A 15,152-nucleotide genomic window follows, 5' to 3' on the forward strand; every position below is an offset into this window, starting at 1 on the left:
GTTTTATGGCTCAGTCTGTATTTCAAAAGGCGGGGCTTACAGCAGACTGAGCAACGACTGAGCGGAGTTCGCTACTCTGACGTAGCAACAAGCTGCTTGTTAAGGAACTATAACTTGGTGAAGGAACTGCGAACATTAAAACATATTAAACGCCGCGTTCACGACCCAGTTTATTAATTTCTTACTTTATTTATTTAACTGTTGTATAAAAGCAATAGAACACTCGAGGAGTGTGTTATCGCCAATAACATCACGGCTGTGATGATCTACGGCGACCAAATCACAGCCGTGATGCTATTTCGTGGTAACACTCCCTCTGTGTTCTATTGCTTAGGTAGCAGTAATGCTGTACTGATTGAGTGTTAGCACTGTATTATGCATTGTGTCTACATAATCTGGCCCAAATAGCCTTTTTCTCCATTAATCTTCACATATCACGTCTGAACAGGTGGACTAATAACATCAGGAATGAGAAGCACGTCTAGCTATGATCTTCCAGGATGGTTACAGTGTTTTAAAGGGCGACGCTTTGTTGCTGACGGAGGATATAATTTGCTAATTATGCTAAAAGAGAATGTAAATTGCTAATAGGGCTAATTATCAAGGGGAAATGTGTTTCAATACCATTTTAATTGCTTCATGTCTTTCTTTCAGCACGTGGCTAATAGGCAATAACTGTGGTGTGTCGCTGTGGAGGATATGCACTGTCCTGCAGTGTTTATGCACCAGTGTGTGATAAAGGCTCCACAATTCTGATCATAAACAGGAATGTAAATAACCTGTTTACATTCTCATTAGTGCACTTGCCTCATCCAAACACAAGGGAAAAATATGTAAATAGGAAATACACATAAATAAACTGCATAGGCAAAAAAATCAGCCCTCTGGTCATGCCTTAACCTTTTCAACTCCTTGAGACCACCGCTGGTTCCAAAACGCACTTTGTCATATTCTTCATAACTTTCATATTTCATAAGCTACATTTAAAAGGTGGGGGTCGTATGAGAGCTGTAACTGTCTTCTTTCCAGTCAAATAGATGGGCAATGTAATTTTAAACCCTTATAATAAAAGAAGCTGAACTCTCAATTTTTTGTCTACTGAAAGTCGACCCATTTTTCCACAAATCTGGGGCTATAAACTATAAACAGATGGCGTCTCTTCAGTGATCTGCTCTGTAAAAATTATTTTTATAAAATAATACAAAGAGCGTCTAAGATTTTTGGCTTTCAGCAGTAAATTGTAAGCATATAGCAATATGTGTGATCATAAAACACGTTCTGTTAATTTGAGGGAAGCTTTTACAAATAAAATGAAAATTTACATTTATTTCATGCAGTTACTGAATAATTTGCCTTATGATTTGGTCATGAAAATTCAGATGGAAAAACGAAAATATACCCTGGTGAAGTCAGAATGAGAGAAATTCATCAGCTTTGTGGAGAACTGTAACTTACAGTACTGGGCAAAAAATTAGAGACCACCATTCATTTATTTAATTTCCAGTCAAAATTTTACACATCAGAAAAAAAGCAGAAAACATATTTAACAGAAAATTAAACAGAAGCTCCAACAACTACATATCATTTTTTTTTTCAGTGTTTATTGCATCAACTCTTTCCCTTTATTACAGCTCCAATTCTTTTCAGGGGACTCACTTTCAGCTCCTCAAAGAATCTGCAGACACACATCCAAAGTTCAGTCTTAGAAGCTGGTTGATCATTTTCTGAAGTAATGAAACCCATTCAGTGATGTTGAGGTCTGGACTCTGGGGTGGTCAGTCCATTGTTCAGCTTCTTTGTTTGATGTGTCCGTCTCCTTTTCTCAGTGAGGTTCTTCTTGACAGCTACACATCCTTTCAGACCCATAGCGCTGAGTCGTCTTCTCACAGTGGAAGGATGGACAGAAACACCTGTGGATGTTTTCAGATCTGAAGCAGCTTGATTTTCTCCTCTCTCTCAGAGATGAAAGCTTTAAGTGCTGTTTATCTGATGGGGACAGTTTTAGTGTCCACCAGGTCTTCCAGGTGGTTGTTAGGAGCCCCATTTTCTCTGTAGCTTTTAATCATTTTTTGAGCTCCAGTTTTGGAAACTCCTGTTTTTTTCACTTTTTTCCTTTGACTTTCCCCTTCCTTGTATAAGTGGATGATCTTGTATCTAATCTCCTCAAAAAAATCTCCCGAAAATGAAGAACTTGTACTTAACGGCTGTTTTGAGCGGAGCCCTGCTGGTGACATCCTATATAAATAAAAATAAAGCATGGCCACGACTTAGTAAGGGATGGGAACAAGATACTTAAGTCATGGCCATGACTTAGGTAGGCGTGGGAACGAGATCTTAATGCTTTGCCATGACTTAGTAAGGCGTGGGAATGAGTTAACTAAGTTTTGAGCACAGCTTAATAAGGCAAGATCTTGTTCCTAACCCTTATTAAGTTGTGGCCATGCATTAGGATATTGTTCGCATGAGTTAATATGCCATGGCCATGCATTATTTTTATTTATGCAGGATGTCACCAGCAGGGCTCAGTTGTTTTGACTGGAACTTAATACCATCTTAATTCATGGACTTATTTATGCCTTTCTCCTCATTGCATATGCAGACAGTCCACTGGCTTTTCTGCAGGGACATCATCCTCCGACATAAATAAACAGAATCTAGGCCACAAATAAGGACCTCTGGAGGAGTTTGAAGGTAAAAGGGTCAACAGTATCAGTGCAGTGGTGTCAACATAGATTTAAGAGCAAAAAATCTCTCTCCTATGTGAAGCCCTGTGACAGTGCTGCCATGGCAACAAGCAGCAGAATTAAATATTTACTTCAGTGGGTGAGGTGCTGGCCAGATTCATAACACAGTGGCATCTGTATTCATAAGGCTGGACACTGGCTCATTAGTGACGACAGGGCTTTGAATGATGTGTATCGCTTCACACTGACTGTGCAGTGATGGACAGCTCCCAGGCTGTAATCAATTCCTCAGCCCCTCATTTTTCAGGTTGAAGCGCTAGTTTGGCCCAAATATCTAATTCGCACAGTACATTTACACCCCAAATGTAGCCAAACAGCCAAGACATGTTTGGAGTCTGAGGCTTGCTTCTTTAGCTTTGCACTAGAGCTACGAGGCTAATGTAGCTAACAAGTAATGGAAGCTTATGTACACCAATTAGCCTCATACAAACTGCATTCCTAATTCACACTTGCCTCAAATCATGTTAAGCTGAGAAGAGCACTTCAACAGATATTTTCAGGATTTCTTCATAATTAAGTGGTTCAGATGTAAACAGAGTCATTCAGAGTGGTTTGGTGTGAAACGCTCAGTTCTAGAGAAACTTACCAAGTCAGAACTGTTCACAGTGGTGGTGATAGGAACCAGACGTCCACCTCTAAAAGCTAAAAAGTTATTATAAAAAATGGTTATGAATATGCTGCCTGATGCCTGAGAGACCATCACTCGTTTTAATTTTGAGATGGGCTTTTGTCCTAAAATGTATATGTAAAAATGAGTTTACAGTGGAAAAGTACATTCTGGCCATTATAAGGCAAAATAGTTCCCAAAGAAAATGTTTTTTTCTCAGATTTATCACTATTTTTCCATCATAAACACTGCATATAAAAACTCAGATAGATAGATACTTTATTAAGTTAGCAGCCAGCAGCAGTCACAACACACAGGGCGGTTATAATAATAAGGGTGAAACAATATAAAAAGAAGAATATAAACAAAAAACCCATCTACAGGCATATATACAACTAGGAATATACAAAAATATACAATAAGATCTATCCTCAGATAAAAAAGGCAGTGCAATAATAAATGTACAAGGAGGTGCAGGTAACAGCATATAATGACAATACTGCATAAATATGAGCAGATATTGGTACTGAAATGTCCAGGAGTGTCCAGATGTGCAAGATGTACAATAAGGTGTGCAGAAGTGCAGTGTGTACAGTAAGGTAATAATAAACCAGTAATTCAGCATAAGAGATTTAGTACTAATCTATCCTTTTCTCTCTTCTCTCTTCTCTTCTGGCTCCTCTGGGAAGAGCTGAAGAGCCTAATGGCTCTAGGGATAAAGGATCTCCTGAGGTCTCCTCAGAAGACGTGTATGTTCACTAGTCCTATCACCACCACTGTAAAGAAATCTGAGTCAGTAAGTTTCTCTGCAGTGCAACATTTCACATCAAACCACTCTGAATGACTGTGTTTACATCTCAATGACTGAAGTATGCATAAATTATGAAAAATTGATGGAATTCCCCTTAGGTAAGTGCAAATATGCGGTTTGCTGACTCTACAAAAATGGAGAAAGGGCATTAGAAGGATCTTGAGCCCTTTTTTCTAGTACTGTAGACCATGTTTATAGATAACAGCATGTTGTACAGTGTCAGAAACCACATAAACCAGTTCATTAGAGATACTGAACATCCATTATTAACCCATTATCTTTTTGCATGTCTGTGTGATTTACCCTTAAAAAAAAGATCGTTAAGGTCAGGAAGGAACCAAATACTCTCCTAACAAACAGAACTGCGTATCATTTCGTTACTGCACTGCAGACTGACCAGATGCAGATTTCCAGATGAGTGTTTCTGTGGATGTTCTGATTAACATGTTTTTCATGTAATCCAAAGTAAATTATTATGGTCAAAATATTGCAGGCTAATTTTTAACCAGTGCATCATTCATATATTATCAGGTATCTCATTTGAAATATGTAGCAATGTAGCCTTAGAAAAGTATTGTGTCTATATTATACAGCTGTCCATATGGAAGTAAAATTCATGTACATATAGATGGTAAATTTATTTAAATAAATGTCATAAATGCACATAAATGTCAATATTTTGCAATATATGCACATACGTATATGAAATAATATTTTAATATTTACATATATGTCAAACATGTCACTGCTGTCAGATCAAAACCCTGCATCTCCAAAATGGTAACTTTACAGGAGAAGGAAAAAACGTACTTTACTTTTAATGTAAGTCAATGGAACCAGACTTTTTCCAAGTAAATCTGGGTCGTTTGTTTTGGTCCATTCATCATGACATTTACACACAATGTAAAGGGCAACAGGCATTTTCAGATTATGTGAAAAACTGAAAAATGACAAAAATGGAGATGTGAGGTTTTGTTCTGACAGCAGCAATGTGTAAAAATATATTACAAGCTTCAATATGTTTTGAAAAATCTATGGAAAAGTATTTCCTATGCATATATTTCCTATCCACCAAGTAAAACTGAGTATTCTAAATAATGTAATAATGTATTTGATTATCGTCCACATCCTGTTGTGTAACATATGTGTGCTTGTTGTCTTTGAGCCACAGGAAAATAGGCCTAATTGAATTACTTTAATCCAATACAGCAAGTGCATCTGGCAGGAACGGCTGCAAATTATTCGCCAATGGACGTCTTCCTCCTCGCTTCTGGATTATATCTGATTTCTGAATAAAAAAAAAAAATATTTGTTCCAGAACATCTTTTGTGAGTACAGGCTATTAATTACAGCGAACTGTCCAAGGTTGTGCTTTATTTTTCAGTGTTAGCGTTCGGGGCAGATGCTCACATGCTGTGGGTTCAGAGATCTGAATGCAAACAGCATGCAAAAAACCACGGCCAGGCTTAAAATAAACTCTGAGGAAGGAAGTAAAGGTCTGACCTTGACCAAAGCAATCATCCAAAATGAATGAGTGGGATGAAGGTGAACAGTGAATGAAAAAGAGAGAGAGCGAAGGGATTATACCATTTGAGGATTATAATCTGTAATCTGTACAGAACACCATAAACCCTCTGCATCACTGTTAGTGCTCTGAACACTATTCAGTCTGTTTTCTTCTGATGTAATACGTAAATCTGGTGGACTAGGGCCTTCTAGAGCTGCAGAGAGAGCCTAATCATTTCTGTGAAGTTAAATAATGAAATTAAATAAAATATGTATGTCATTTTCGTTTAATTTATACCGAATAGAATCATCATGCATATTGTATTCAAACTCTGCAGGGACTGACATTAAAATGCCCAGCTGAGTCTCACTGTAAATTTGTTTATTGAAGTAGATAAGGTGCCGTTCTTAGCTTGTTATGGCATCTCTTTCTTTTGAACACACTATTTAGTACAGTATTATGCAGATTGAGACACAGTCTGTGTGTAGGCAAGGCAAGTTTATTTATACAGTACCCTTTATACACCGATCAGGCATGACATTATGACCTCCTCCTTGTTTCTACACTCATTGTCCATTTTATCAGCTCCACTTACTATATAGGTGCACTTTGTAGTTCTACAGTTACAGACTGTAGTCCATCTGTTTCTCTGCATACTTTGTTAGCCCCCTTTTACCCTGTTCTTCAGTGGTCAGGACCCCCATGGACCCTCGGAGTCTATTTTGGTGATCATTCTCGGCACTGCAGTAACACTAACATGGTGGTGGTGTGTTAGTGTGTGTTGTGCTGGTACGAGTGGATCAGACACAGCAGTGCTGCTAGAGTTTCTAAACACTGTGTCCACTCACTGTCCACTCTATTAGACACTCCTACCTTGTCAGTCCACCCTGTAGATGTAAAGTCAGAGACGATAGCTCATCTGCTGCTGCACAGTTTGTGTTGGTCATCCTCTTGTCCTTCATCAGTGGTCACAGGACGCTGCCCACAGGACGCTGTTGGCTGGATGTTATTGGTTGGTGGACTATTCTCAGTCCAGCAGTGACACTGAGGTGTTTAAAAACTCCAGCAGCACGGCTGTGTCTGATCCACTCGTACCAGCACAACACACACTAACACACCACCACCACATCAGTGTTACTGCAGTGATGAGAATGATCCACAACCCAAATAGTACCTGCTCTGTGAGGGTCCATGGGGGTCCTGACCACTGAAGAACAGGGTAAAAGGGGGCTAACAAAGTATGCAGAGAAACAGATGGACTACAGTCTGTAACTGTAGAACTACAAAGTGCACCTATATAGTAAGTGGAGCTGATAAAATGGACAATGAGCGTAGAAACAAGGCGGTGGTCATAATGTTATGCCTGATCGGTGTATACTGCGGTCATTCAGTGTTTACAAAAGAGAAAATATAAAGATAATTCAAATAAAAAATTAAAAAGAAATAAGAGAATAGAAACATTAAAACATTAAAAAGTAGGCTGGAAATGTGACTTTAATTTTATAATGTTCCTTATACACACACATTATCTAAGTCGCTTATCCTCCTGGGTCACGGGGGGTGCTGGAGCCTATCCCTGCGGTCACTGGGTGGAAGGCAAAGTCCATCACAGGGCAGACAGACAGACATATACATTCACAGACACACACTCACAGGGCAATTTAGTATGTCCAATTCATCTGACTGCATGTGGAAACCCACACAGACACCCGGACAGGTCACCCGGACGGGGAATCGAACCCAGTCCCTTCTCGCTGTGAGGTGAGAATCTATGATGTTTACCACAGAAAATATGCAGTAAAGTGTAAAACAAATGAAATAAACTAAAAGATAGTTCACCTAAAATCTGGCAACTCTACTGACTGCAAGTATGAGAGAAGGCCTGACCAGTGCTTTCCAGCCAGATGTCAGCTCTTCACTGAAAGAGTCGCCGTGTGTGTTAGCATGAAGCTAATGGTGATTCACGTGAACACTTTTTTGCAGTACTTGATTAAACAGACTTTTGAAGCGTGTAAAAGACATTAACATATCTCTCATTTGAAGGTTGTATAGCTTCACATGAAATAGATCTATGGTATGAAGACGTGTCTCGTTTAGCTGCATCGGTGGTGCCAGTTTTATCTCAATATGCAAACTAGACTAGCTGCCAGCTGCCTTATGTCATAGAATGCTTTGCAAATGCTTCATTTTATCACATTACACAGTTAACCACGTTTCATAAAGTTACATAAGAAATATTTTGTATTTTTATCAAATTATGGCACTGAAACTCAGGATTGTTTGCTGTTCACATAAACCAAAAGTGCTGGAGCTCCACTCCGGCCCAGTCTACCCACTGTGTGTAAATGGTACGGATGGAGTAAGAAGTGCAGAACTGCCTGAAAAGCTTCATAAAAGATGGACTCCAGTCACGCATCGGTCATCTATATATAGATAAAAGGGAGTATGGAGCTTTTGTATTATTTAGAGCCCATCGTTTCCACATGAATGACAAATCTCTGCTCATTCAATACAGCACACTTCAGTTCCGTCCCATCGGGAGCAGAATGCTTACGCTCCTTCTAGGAGTTAATGAGCAGCCAGTGGTGGTGGTGGTGAAACAGGCCGTGTGCACCAGGCTGAGGGAACATGTTCATGGCAGTGGAGTGAGGAAGTGGCTGTGTGAAATCTGTGGGCAGCTTGTGCTCGTGTGCGTTTCTGGGCTTGTGGGAGAGTGTGAGTGTGTGGGCGCTCTCCAGCATTCTGGATCCAACTGGAATCCCATTTGAATAATTAGGCCTTGCCAGGTTTTCCTCGGTGACTGAGCTATGCCAATGCAGCAAACCAGTGCTGTCACTATCCACTATATTAGTAGAGATTATTTTTAAATAAGTTATTAAGATGGACTGAACAATAACAAAGCAGATAAAAGCTTCCAAAGATTTCAAAATACTTTGTTCAACTTATTCAAGATTATGGCTGAAATGTCTGGTTGGAGAACTGAGGTGTCATTCAGTACTGCTTTAGCTGTGTTTAGGAACATGTTTACCTCTTCAGTTATTGTTTTATGTACCATTAAATGTCTCTAGGGTGTTTCGGCTGGTTCTGTTGGTTCCTGGTGTTGTCCAACAGTCACTAATAGTATTCTGTGTTTTCTTGATGGGGTGATATCATCGTGTAAAGGATTCTATTGGTTTAACAGGTGCTCTGAAAGTGATTTCTTTGCTCCTTAGTTTTGAACTGGGGTTGCCAGGCTAACAGTGCTAACAAACAGTGGAAGTAAATAGTCACCCAACTGTTTCCACAAATAACTGTGAAAACCTTGCTCTGTGAGGGTCAGTCAAGTTCTTCCACACTAAACTCACCCAGCCAGGCCTTTATGGACGTTGCTTGGTGCACTGGGGCTCAGTAATGCTGGAACAGGAAAGGTTCTTCCCCAAACTGTTGGAAGAGTACAATTGTCCAAAATGTCTTGGTTGTGATGGACTGGTGACCTGCCCAGGATGTATCCTGCCTTTCACCCAGTGACCACTGTGATGGGTTCCAGCTCCCCCCTGCGACACAGAAGGATAAGCGACTTAGAAAATGTGTGTGTGTGTGTGTGTGTGAACTGGGGGGGGTATTCCAGTGTATGTTAGCTACATTAGCCTCATAGCTCCAGTTAAAAACTATAGAAGCAAAATTTTGACACCAAACCTGTCTTGCCTGATCAAATGCAGTTGAGGTAAGTCATGTAAATTAGATTTGTTGCCAAACTATTGCTTTAAGAGCAACACATTTTGCATTATGTCTTTGTTGTAAAAGAAATTAGACATCATTTTTATTAATTCACGTTTTTGAGAGTGCAGAATGAGTAATGAGTTCTCGGTGCCAAACAGGACAGAGCTCTCGCCCACACACCTGAAAGACAAACAGTCACCTGAGTGTCACGGTGACTTCTGTTAACAAACTGACTCCAGTCAGAAACAATGATTAACCAGCAGCAGAATGACAGTAGTGTGTCTCAGTGTGTGCATGTGGAAATACAGTTGTGTGACCCAGACCTGGGATCTAATTCTTTTTCTCAGACCAGATGTTGTGACAGCTCCATATGCCAGCCTCCAATTAGGCCCAGCGTCCTTCCAGCCAAGGGGCCAAAAGGAAAACAGTGAGTGAAGCTAAACTGGCAGCGACCCAGCAGCAGCACCTTCATCTGCTTTGGCATCAACAAATGTTTACCTCTGAATAATTAAGCTGTCCATGTTCCGCCCACTAATCTGTTTTCATCTTGGTACAGTCGTCTTTGTGGAGAGGTGGAATTGCTTCCACAGCACCCTCATCCACCCCTCATTGCTCACTAGCAGCTCAACACAGAGAGGCAACAGTGTCCCAGTTCATCTAATAACAAAGTTACAGGGAACAACATCTATCATTTGATTAAACTGATTCAAAATATCTGAGATGCTTTACATTTCAGAAGCTGGCTGCCTGAAGAAAGAGGCTAGATATCACCTTGCATGTGTTACATGCAACTCAAATTGCTTTACAGCATAAGAGAAGAACAGAAAATGTTCTACAGAAAACAAGGAAGGCAAAAATAAAGTAGTCTAAAAATAAATATATATGGTGGCCAATAAGACCTTATTCATAGTACAATTAAAAACACCTTGCAAACTCATAAATGCACTGCATATAAAGAAAACACTTTCATCAAAATGTCGACATCAGAGCTACATTTTACAAACACACTGCAAATAAAGAAAAACACAAGCAACTTCAGAAACACTGCAACAGCAGTCACAGCACAACAGATGTTTCTGGAAGACTCAAAGGCCTCAAAGTGGATTTAATATCTATGATGGAAAATCACTGACAGAAGTAGATCAGAGTTCATGCTTAACCTGGCTGGCTAGTTTGCTGTCTGACATGTAGCTGTACTGTGGTGCTTCTCTGGTATTACTAGTAAACCTTTTACAGCTACTCTACAGCTAATTCCCATTACGATACAGTGATAGTCCTAATCTGCTCAAATAAAAGTTAACTCACTTTTTACCGTTGAATGTTTGTGCTGCATCGCTGTCACCTCACAGCAAGGAGGGCCTGGGTTCGATTCCCCGGCGGGGCGTCCAGGGTCCTTTCTGTGTGGAGTTTGCATGTTCTCCCCTGTGTCTGTGTGGGTTTCCTCCGGGTTCTCTGGTTTCCTCCCACAGTCCAAAGACATGCAGTCAGGCCGATTGGACACAATGAATTGCCCCTAGGTGTGAGTGTGTGTGTGTGAGTGTATATGTCTGTGTGTTGCCCTGTGATGGACTGGTGACCTGTCCAGGGTGTATCCTGCCTTCCACCCAATGACTGCTGGGATAGGCTCCAGCTCCCTCCGCGACCCAGAAGGAGAAGTGGCTTAGAAGATGTGTGTGTGTGTTTGTGCTGCATAGAATTTAAAAGTCGTCCAGAAACACCTCCGCTGTGTTCTGACTGGCTTTTCAGCGATTCTGAAGTTGCACGTGTTTCTGTATTTGCAGTGCGTTTATGAAATCGTCGGTGTCGTCATTTTTATGAAAGTACTTTCTAAGTTTGCAGAGTCTCTAAACAAATTTGCAGCGCGTTTGTAAAATGCAGCACCCATGTTGTTATTTTGATGAAAGTGTTTCCTGCATTTGCAGCTCGTTTTTTATTTGCAGTTTGTTGGGTCTTCTTGGCCACTGTAAAGAAACAAATAAATAAATACACAACAATAACAACAATAATAATAGTAGTAGTAGTAGTAATAATAATACATACATACATACATCATCTAGACCACTTATCCTTCTGGGTCTCGGTGGGTGCTGGAGCCTATCCCAGCTGTCATTGGGCGGAAGGCAGGATACACCCTGGACAGGTCGCCAGTCCATCGCAGGGCAGACAGACAGACATACATATACAATCACACACTCACACCTAGGGGCAATTCAGCATTTCCAATCAGCCTGACTGCATGTTTTTGGACTGTGGGAGGAAACCGGAGTACCCGGAGGAAACCCACGCAGACACGGGGAGAACAGGCAAACTCCACACAGAAAAGACCCTGGACGCCCGGCCGGGAATCAAACCCAGACCCTTCTTGCTGTGAGGTGACAGCGCTACCCACTGCGCCACCATGCCGCCCTAGTAATAATAATGATAATAAAAATAATAAGGCAACTGCTGGACAAGCGTTAGAAAATGCTGGTAAAAATCTCATTTAACCTAATCAGAAACTACAACACTCAGATTTTCTCAAAATACAGACAGTTTGAGTACATTATTAATGATTAATTATGAATTAATTTGTCTACACTGCTAGGAGAGGTCCGAGGTTTTATGTTATGTAATTACGTTAGCATGATGGCAAAACAGTTTTCCTTTCTAGTTTCTGTTTGCTTCAAAAACACAGATCAGCTGAGTAGCACAAACCAGAAACTCAACGTTATGTAGCTCGTCTAAAGTCCAACCTGAGTTCATTAGGCTGAATGGGGGTTTTAACCAGCGTTCTGTAAAGCTGGTCCAACCTAGCAACCGTTACTATGAAAGAATGCATTTGTGGGCGGAGCCTCGTTTCATCCTAATCATCTCACACAATTCCAGAACTACACTCTTAAAAAAGATGGTTCTTCAAGGGTTCTTTAGTAAAGAAAAAGGTTCTATAAGGAACCATGAACACTTAAAGAACGCTTTGCATGATTTAAGGGTTCTTTGCACTATGAAAGGGTTCTTCAGATTGACATCGTAACAATAGAAGAACCCTTCTGGGTGCTATATAGAACCTGTTTCTCATTGTTTCTCCAAATTGGTGGTGTCAGCTGTACACTCCTAAAAACATGGTTCAAGGGTTTTTTTAGTAAAGAAAAAGGTTCTATAAAGAACCATGGACAATCAAAGAACCCTTTACATAATTAAAGGGTTCTTTGCATCATGAAAGAGTTCTATTTAGCACCCAGAAGGGTTCTTCTTTTGTTACGATGTCAACCTTGTTACGATAGATGAACACTTTTCAAATGTCATGATGCAAAGAACCCTTTAATCATGCAAAGGGTTCTCTGAGTGTTCATGGTTCTTCATAGAACCTTTTTCTTTACTAAAGAACCATTAAAGAACCAACTAATCTGGTACAAATGTTTTTACTGTGATACATAAACTAATGTACTTGATCTGTTTATGTTCCACACTATATGAAATTTACTAAATGCTTCAATATTTCTCACTGCTACTGCTGTCTTAAAGGTCTGGTGTTTTTCAGAGAAGTTATCTAGAAAAGTTTGCTATCTGAGTGGAACCAGAGGTAAAGCTAACTGGAAAGACCTGTAAAGTCGAAACTGGAAGCCACATTAAGGTTTCAAATGCACGTTTTAAATCACTGGTAAAAGCTGGCACAAAGGGCGGGACCTTTCCTGCAAACAGCTGCCAAATTAACTTTCCTATTCATTTTTCAACCAGTTGCCTCATCCGTTATAATGCAGAGACTTCGGTGGAGCTCAGTGAGCTCACAGGTTCAGGACAGACACTGTTTATGAATAGTTTTATTAGGAAATGTTGTTATATTATAGCTATGATATGCATGTCCCAAACACAAAGGAATAAATTAATAAAATAGAAAAAAATAAAGAAAGAAAGAAAGAAGACAGAAAGACAGACAAACAGACAGAAAGAAAGAAAGAACGATAGACAGAGAGACAGAAGGACAGAAAGAAAGACAGACAGAAAGAAAGACAGAAACACAGACAGGCAGACAGAAAGAGAGAAAGACAGACAGAAAGAAAGACAAACACAGACAGACAGAAAGAAAGACAGAAAGGCAGACAGACAGAAAGAAAGAAAGACACAGAGAGACAGACAGAAAGACAGACAGAAAGAAAGAAAGAAAGACAGACAGAAAGAAAGAAAGGAGGACAGAAAGAAACAAAGACAGACAGATAGACAGAAAGAAAGAAAGAAAGAAAGAAAGAAAGAAAGAAAGAAAGACAGACAGACAGACAGAAAGACAGAAGAAAGAAAGAAAGAAAGAAAGAAAGAAAGAAAGACAGACAGAAAGAAAGAAAGAAAGAAAGAAAGAAAGACGGACAGAAAGAAAGACAGAAAGATAGACAAGAAGAAAGAAAGACAGAAAGACAGACAGACAGACAGAAAGAAAGAAAGACAGAAAGAAGCAAAGATGGACAGATAGAAAGAAAAAAGAAAGAAAGAAAGAAAGACAGAAAGAAAGAAAGACAGAAAGAAAGAAAGAAAGACAGAAAGACAGACAGACAGACAGAAAGAAAGAAAGGAAGACAGAAAGAAGCAAAGATGGACAGATAGAAAGAAAGAAAGAAAGAAAGAAAGAAAGAAAGAAAGGCAGACAGACAGACAGAAAGATAGACAAGAACAAAGAAAGAAAGAAAGACAGACAGAAAGAAAGAAAGAATGAAAGACAGACAGACAGACAGAAAGACAGACAGACTGACAGAAAGAAAGAAAGAATGAAAGACAGACAGACAGACAGAAAGACAGACAGACAGAAAGCTCCTGAGAGTGAGGCTCAGTCCGGCCTGTTTCCTGGTGTTATGTTTCGGTATGATTGTCCGAAGTGGTGCGACTTGTTAAACAGGCTGACTGCTGGTCCTTCAGTCTGTTAATGTTTGACAGTGAGGGCTCAAATCTCTGGAGCAGATCCTGATAAAAAGCTCTGGAATTCCCCTTCAGTTCCGGCTGGCAGAGGTGGGCGATACCACTGAGTGGGTAGCAGGTCTTCTCTGGCACATAAATAAGGAAAGGCTTTCTACAAACAGCACTGTGCAAAAGTCAGAGAACCTTCACTGATTTACTTTCCAGTCAAAACAGAGATTAAGCACATGTTAATAATTTTTCCAGGAGATATTTGTGAGATTACATATAAAACAATCCTCCTGCATAAGGAAGGAGAACGCCAAAGGAAAAACAAGGGGAAAAACAGGAGTTTCCAGAACTGGAGTTGAAACAATGATTAAAAGCTACAGAGAAAACGTGCCTCATAACAACCACCTGGAAGACCTGGTGGACACCAAAACTGCCCCCATCAGATAAACAGCACTTAAAGCTTTCATCTCTGAGAGAGAGGAGAAAATCAAGCTGCTTCAGATCTGAAAACATCCACAGGTGTTTCTGTCCATCCTTCCACTGTGAGAAGACGACTCAGCGCTGTGGGTCTGAAAGGATGTGTAGCTGTCAGGAAGAACCTCACTGAGAAAAGGAGACGGACACATCAAACAAAGAAGCTGAACACTGGACTGACCACCCCAGAGTCCAGACCTCAACATCACTGAATGTGTTTGGGTTAGAAAAGAATGGAAGCTGTAATAAACAACCAGATTGTTTTGACAGCTTATATTCCACATATGGACTGTATGGTCTGGGGAGCGAAGTGTGCATTTTAAAACTTTAACAGTGTTTATTGTTCTTGTTTGATAATTGTCTTTTTTTGATAATTGATAATTGTCCAATTGTTTTTTTTATCTCTGAATCGTTCTGGATGTTTTTCTTTGCTTATAATTA

This window comes from Colossoma macropomum, unplaced genomic scaffold (assembly GCF_904425465.1).
Source record: "Colossoma macropomum unplaced genomic scaffold, Colossoma_macropomum, whole genome shotgun sequence".
Classification (NCBI taxonomy): domain Eukaryota; kingdom Metazoa; phylum Chordata; class Actinopteri; order Characiformes; family Serrasalmidae; genus Colossoma; species Colossoma macropomum.